The following is a 7,394-nucleotide window of genomic DNA, read 5'->3' on the forward strand; positions in this document are numbered from 1 at the left end:
GTAATAATAGGTTCATATGAGGATGAGCACCAATATGTGGTGGGTGAGTCAAGTCCTGTAAGCCTTCTAGGACGTGACCTGTTGCATAAGTTAAATTGATCCATCAGCTGCACGCCCCAAGGAAATGCAATTCAGACAAGTGATGAGGAATTGCCCTGTAAAATGTTTGAACGATACCCGAGTGTCAAAATTTACCTGATGCTGACAGGTGATGATTTGCCCAAAGATTTAAAAGACACAGTGACACCTGAGGTTTGGGGTTTTTCAGAAAAGGAAATAGGACTCATCAAAGGAGTTGTGCTTATAAAAATAACAGTGAAACCAAATGCAGTGTTTCCAGCAACACCCCCATATAAAACAACACCTGAGACAATTGCAGGAATTAAGCCCCAGATGAATAGCCTAAGTGAACCAGGTGTTCTAAAGGAGATAATGGGAAGTTCATGTAACTCTCCTATTTTGGGACTGCAGAAGCTCAATGCAGAATACCACATAGTTCAGGACAAAAAATAAATTAAATTGTTGTTCCATATTGTCCTGTGATACAGTATCCAGCAGATTCTATTCCAAGTTCCATGTGAAGCACAATGGTTTATCGTTATTGATCTTTGTTGGGCATTCTTTTCCATTCCATTGCATGAGAAAAGTCAATTACTCTTTGTCTTTGAATTTGGCATATTTGTCTTGGCATGGTGCCCGAGCTCCTCAAGGGTATACAGACACCCATCCCTTTTCAATCAGATCCTGAAAAAGAATTTGGAATAACTTAGAATGCCTTGTCACTCAGTTTTAGTTCAGTATATTGATGTCCTACTTGTGGCATTACACACCCGGGAAGCACATAGGAGAGACACAATTGCTCTTTTGAATCATTTAGGAGAGAATGGACATAAGGTTTCCCCAGCCAAACTGCAGTATTGTCAAAAAGAAGTCATTTACTTGGGTCACCACATTGAGAAAGGTGTGAGGAAGGTGTCACAAGAAGGGATTCCAGTAATAATGAAAATCAGTCCCTCTGTCACACAGAAAGATTTCAAATGTTCCTGGGAATGGTTGGCTACTGTCGCAAGTGGATCCCAAGGATTTCCCTTTTGGCCAAGCCTTCACAGAGGCTGACACACAAGGATGCGTCTGATCTGGTGCCATGGAATGACAACCATATATGTGCCTTCATGGAGCCGAGAGAAAGCCTGTCGCACCCCAGCTCTGGGAATGCCTGATCACAGCAAATGTTTTTCTTTGTTTTGCAGCAAGAGGGACGGATGTGCTCTCTCAGTTTTGACACAGTTGCATGGAAATGCGAACAAGCCTGTGGCTTATTTATCCGCCACACTTGATTCTGTGGCTTAGGCACTGCTGGATATCTTAAGGCAGTTGCCGCACTAAGCATCAGCATAGAACGGTGCGAAGGCATTGTTATGGGGCACCCCTGAATGTTTTTATACCCCATTCTGTGAATATTTTGTTAATCCAAACAAAGACACAATATCTGACCAGTGCATGTTTGACTCGTTATGAACAGATTATACTTGCTGCAACAAACATTAACTTGAAATGTTGGACTGCTTTAAATTCTGCTACATTATTGCCAAATCCTGTTGAAAATGCAAGTAAAACAATGGATGAGGTTGACCATGACCATCTCGATGAAACTGAATTATGCACCAAACTGAGACCTGAAAGTCAAGACACTCCCCTAGGTGAAAATCACTATGTCATGTTTGTTGGTGGATCTTGTTTAAGAGATGAAGATGGCACACTGAGTGCTGGTTATGCAGGTTGCACAGTCTAAGGTGTGGTTGAAGCTTCATGGCTTTGAGGAGTCTTTTCACCCCAAGTAGCTGAATTAGTTGTTGTTACCAAAGCATGCTGTGTTTATGAACAACTGAAAGTGACAATCTTCACTGATAGTCTGATGGGTTTGATGTGGTTCATGATTTCGTACAGTTGTAGTCCCAGAGAGGGTTATGACCTCCTCTGGATCATCAATCCATAGTGGTGATATCATTTACAGTCTTTTAACTGCATTGCAGATGCCTATAAAAATTGCAGTGGTAAAATGCACTGCACAAAAAAAATCCAATGATTATATAACATTGAGAAACTATTATGCGGATGATGTTGCACAGTATTGTGCCTTGAGTGGTGCCTCATTTAATTGTGAATGGTAAAATAACACAATTGATGAGACAAGCTAAAATATCTTGCTAACTGCTGTTGATACTTGTGAGAAAGTCAAAAGATTGCAAGAAGAGGTAACAGGAAGAACAGCAAAGTTTGGTCAGAGCAGGATGTGTCAAGAAAAATTAGGATAATGTTTGGATTTCAAGAAATGGGAGAGCAGTGTTTTCAAATAGTTTGTTGTCACTAATGGCTAGACATTATCAGGAAAGGCACACATAGGCAAAGACACAATGGGAAGAACCTTTAGACAGACTTCATTTAACCCCAGATTCAGGTTGATGGCAGACTCCGTGCGCCACAGACATGTCATATGCCAGCAAATGAATGTAGGAAAAGGTACAGTTGTCACATTGAGTCACAAAGGTAGATCATGAGGACTGTTCAACAGGATGCTGCTAGAATTCTTTGAACTACCTGTATGCAACAGACTAAGATACATATTGGTCGTTGTATGCATCTTTTCACGCTGGGTTGAACCTTACCAGACGGGAAGAAATAACAGCATTACACTAGCAAAATTATTGCTTAGGGAGCTGATACCGAGATTCGGTTTCCTGACTTCTCTGGAGTCAGACCGGGAACTCACGTCAACAGTGAGGTCCTACAATTGTCATGTGCTGCATTACATGTTGAGGAAAGACTATATTGCAGTTATAGACCAGAGGCTTCTAGATTGGTCGAGCAAGTTATTGGAATCCTGAAATCTAGACTGGCAAAAGTATGTGCATCCACCACTTTGAGATGGCCAGACGCTTTGCCTCTTTGTCTTGATGACTATGTGCAGTATACCTGACAGAAAAACTGGGTTGTCCCCTCATGAAATCATCATGGGGAGGGCCAGGAAATTGCCAGCAAAACCTGCAAACGCTCTTGTGAACATTACAGATGCATTGGTACTGGATTATGGCAATGGACTGACTGATGTGGTTAGTTCTTTGTCTCATCAGGTTAGAGAAGCTACAGCACAGCCATCACAAGAGCTCTGCTATGAGCTATGTCCCAGCAACTGGGTCAAGTTAAAGAAGCAAGTAAGAAAATCATGCCTGGAATCACATTGGAAGGGACCTTACCAGGTGGTCCTGGTAACTACTGCTGTTTTGAAGTGTGCTGGTCTCCCAAACTGGGTGCATGCTCACCACACTCGCAAAGTTCCAGGTCCATTTAGAAGATACAGCACCTGTTCCTGAAAGGTCCATTACAGTAAGTGCAAAGTATCAAGTGAGTCAAGATGTTGGAGCTGGACAACTGTCTGCTACAGTTACAGCATCTTCTGATGGGGTTCTGAGTGAGTCAACTCCAGTGGTCCACACAGAAGGATTGAGGTAAAATCAGTTGACTCAGGCTAGCTCGGATGCTGCTGAAGGACATGCTACTGTAAGCAGAAGAGCTGCACCAGGAGACAATGGGTCAAGTAAGCAAACAGTGCCAGCAATACAAGTGCCTCCAACAGTTGCTGAAGAAACTGAGGATACAAGCCAAAGTGACAGTGATACAGAGGGTCCAGTAAACAGAAGGTCAAAAAGATAAAGAGTGAGAAGTTGAAAATACTCAGCTCCTGAATGGACATATTTTGCTGCTGATAACTGCGAAAAAGGAGTTTGCTGCCTTTTTTGTTATCCACTTGAATTCAGTTGAATATTCTGAAAATTGAAATTGCAATAGAACTGAACCTTGAAATCTCCATTGCCACTTGATGAACAAAGACATTACATTCTGGAACTGATAATTAGTGATTATTCGCTGTGGCTTTTATTAGAAACTTTTGAACTTTTAGTAGAAGCTTCTGATCATTGGCAATTATTAAAGCTCTTGATGAACTTTTAGGAATTTTATATGAATAATTAAAGGTTTAAAAGAGACTAATTTTGATGTTTGTTTTGTTCACAGGTAAAACGTTCTGAAAAGAGACAGTGCAACATTAAAGCCGCTTTGAATTTTTTATTTTTTTATTTTTGAATTTGGGTTTTTGGTCTGAACCTAGAGAACTCATAGAGCCGAATAGAAATTGAGGTAGTAAGTATAAGTACATATGTAAAGGTTTAGTAGCAGTGACCATAATTATGAGTGTATTGTTTCTAATTGGTATACACATACCCACTATTAGTTATTCAGAAAAGGTTAAATCTACACGTGCGCCAGCGTTGGCAAGTCAAATAGCAGATGTTGAGCTGCTTTATAAAGATGAAAATATTTACACACTGACGAATCCCAAAGTGATTTATCTGCAAATACTTCTTACAAGTTATTCTTTGAGTTTAAGGATACATTGGAGATTAAAACCTGTCATGTGTGCACATAATTACCATCATTCAGTACAGGAAGGAATCACATTTAATAGTTTTCCCCAAATTATGGAATTTCTTGCAGTCTGTTATTAACATGTTTCTATCAGCAAGAGCACTAGCAGTAATATTATTCAAATTCTAATCTTGTGTTTTCAATTGTCCCAATAATGAAACACCTGAGCAACATCACAAAGACTAAAAACATTGACACAGTGGGAGGTTTGTTTGAGCCTACACTAACCTTTCGTACAGTTTATGCCCAGAATAACCTGATCTGTATTTTTACCCCAGTAGAGAAAGAGTTTATTGGACAAGGTGAAGAAAGAAGAAGAGTGGTGAAGAGCAAAATAGAAATGAATAGTTTTACCAAATTGGGAAAAGGATGAAGCTCATTCAGTTCCTGAAAATCAATGATTCCTGGCTATAGATTGGCAACATGTAGGGAAGGTATGTATATATAGGCCCAGATACACTTTTTGTAGGAACTAGTGAATGTAGGCATGTGTTTTTGTTTAAGCATATTTGGACGTTTATGTTAAATGGACAAGACCCTGCCATAGCAGGTGTTATTTCATATGTGGGAAAAATACCTATTACAAACTGCTGAAAGGTTGGTATGGCACGTGTTACTGGTGAGTAGTTTTTCCAAAGATATGTCATGTGGAGCTTTTCAATGATCCAGTCTGGGATAAGAAATCAAAAGCCAGAAAAGAGAGAGGTACAAGTGCCTCCATGATAGTAGTAGACATTTTGGAGCCCTGATTATGTCAGTGGGTGTAATCTTGAATTGTATCAAAATAAGGAAGTTGTCGAACATAGTAGACAAATTGTCCTCAGACACTGCAGGTGACATTTTATTAATGGACACAGAAATGGTTGCAGTAAGATCAGTGGTTTTGCATAATAACCTTGCACTAGATATACTGCTCGCAAAGGAGGGTGAAGTCTGCAAAATGTTTCAAGCCCAACAGTGTTGCACTTATGTCCTGATAATAGTAAGGAGATAAGGATATTTGTTGCAAACATGACAAACCTGAGAAAAGACCTGAAAGAGTTAACAGAGACATGTGAATGGGAAGCAATAGGTCATGGTTTTTCACCTGTTGGAAAATGGTTTGGGAACTTGAGAGAGGAATTGTTGGAACTGTTTTGAGACCCTTATTTATAATAGCTTTATGTGCCCTTAGTTGCAGTTGGCCTTTATAAATTGTTCAAGAAACCGAAAGAGAAAAGAACCAAGAAATAGAAGAAAAAGGAGAAGATTGAAATGGAGAATAGGAGGAGTATATATAAACGTAGCCTGAAGCATTTAGAAGATTATAGACAACCTTATTTGAAAAAGGCTACAAGATTTTAAGCTGTCTTATTAAAATTAGAGTTTGAGTATTTTGTGATGGCTAAATGTGCCATCAAAGGGAAGCTGATGTAGCCGAAATCATGTACTGCACTTCATGTCACAGTAACCAGCTAAATATGACAGTTTATGGATTATGTCCAGCCCCGCACTAATAATGTAACTGCAGATTCATGCACTTTGAAGTTTTGTTAGTTTGCATTCATTAAAAACTAGATGACCAAACCCTTGTGGTACATGACTTTAATTACACACTTATAGAACTAACCTGACATTATAATATATTTTAGAGCCTGGACTAATAATTTGCATTGAAACAATATTAGGTTTCAAATGAGAAATGTTACAAATACGCATGCAAAATGAGGTTCTGTGTCATATTAATGGAATGTATTTGCAAAGTTACTCTGCTCATAGTCTTTATAACATGAACGCTAATGAAGATTTTTTAATGTTGAAATTGTGTTTGCATAATAAAATGTGTTTTAATTAGATGTATTCATGTATTGTTCTAACACTTTTTGCATTAGCCTAAGTGAGGCCTGCTAGGCCCTGACTCCATGACTGTGCTGAAATTGTCTAGTCATTCTTTAATGTATAATTTCCTTTCAGATTTTGTTCTCATGAGAAGCTTAGTTTGTAATAAGACGAGCATTGTCCTACACCTAGAAAATCGTGTGAAAGTGTCCTTGGAGAGAGAACAATTTAGGACTGTGAATTGCCAAATTATACATATGTTACAACTCCCCATCGACATGAAAGATGGATTCTGTTCTTGTGGAAGTCTTTAGAAAATATGGCCCATGTTTCAGGTTTAAGCCATATGAACATTTTGTATTGGATGTAACCCCTGCATTGTCAACTAGACTGACTAATTGACAAATCAGACTGCTCTATGTATTTTAATATATCGATGCCCTACTGAACTGAATTCAGATGCTGATCAGATGCCTAGCTTAAATATCCCCTGGCAGAATCCTTCTGCCTTTCTGCGCTGCTTGCTGAACGTATGGAAACTTGCTGGTATTGCTGATTCTAACCTTGCCCCTTCGGATGCCTTGTCTAGACTTAGAAATTTTTCCCTTGCTCCGAGAAGAAGACTCCTATCAGAGCTTCTGGTATGTTGACAGGTTCTATTTTACTTATTTTTTAACCATCCTAGCTAGTATTTTGTCTGAGTGTGTTTCGTCAAGCACATGTAATTACCTGATTGACTTATTGATAGGGTTTTCCCTTGCCCGATATCTGTAATCTGATTATTTAACTAATTTAATGTCTGAGAGAACGGATCAACACTTGTTTTCTGTAAATCAGATTTTCCTATTGAAGTTTTGTATGATTTGTATAGAATGTCTAGTCCTCTTAATATTAGTGCATCTTAATGTTTTGTTGCTTTGGTCAGCCCATGCTGATCCTGTATCTTTATGATTTTATCTTGAGAATTGCTTACATGATTTTGAGCCTGAGCTTGTAATAAAACTCTTTCTCTTTACTCCTGACTCGAGTTTTCCTCGCATGGCCACGTGAGCTATAATGTCTAAATTCTTTGACTTGAAACGAAAATTTATTGT

This window comes from Pleurodeles waltl, chromosome 6 (assembly GCF_031143425.1).
Source record: "Pleurodeles waltl isolate 20211129_DDA chromosome 6, aPleWal1.hap1.20221129, whole genome shotgun sequence".
Taxonomy (NCBI): Eukaryota; Metazoa; Chordata; class Amphibia; order Caudata; family Salamandridae; genus Pleurodeles; species Pleurodeles waltl.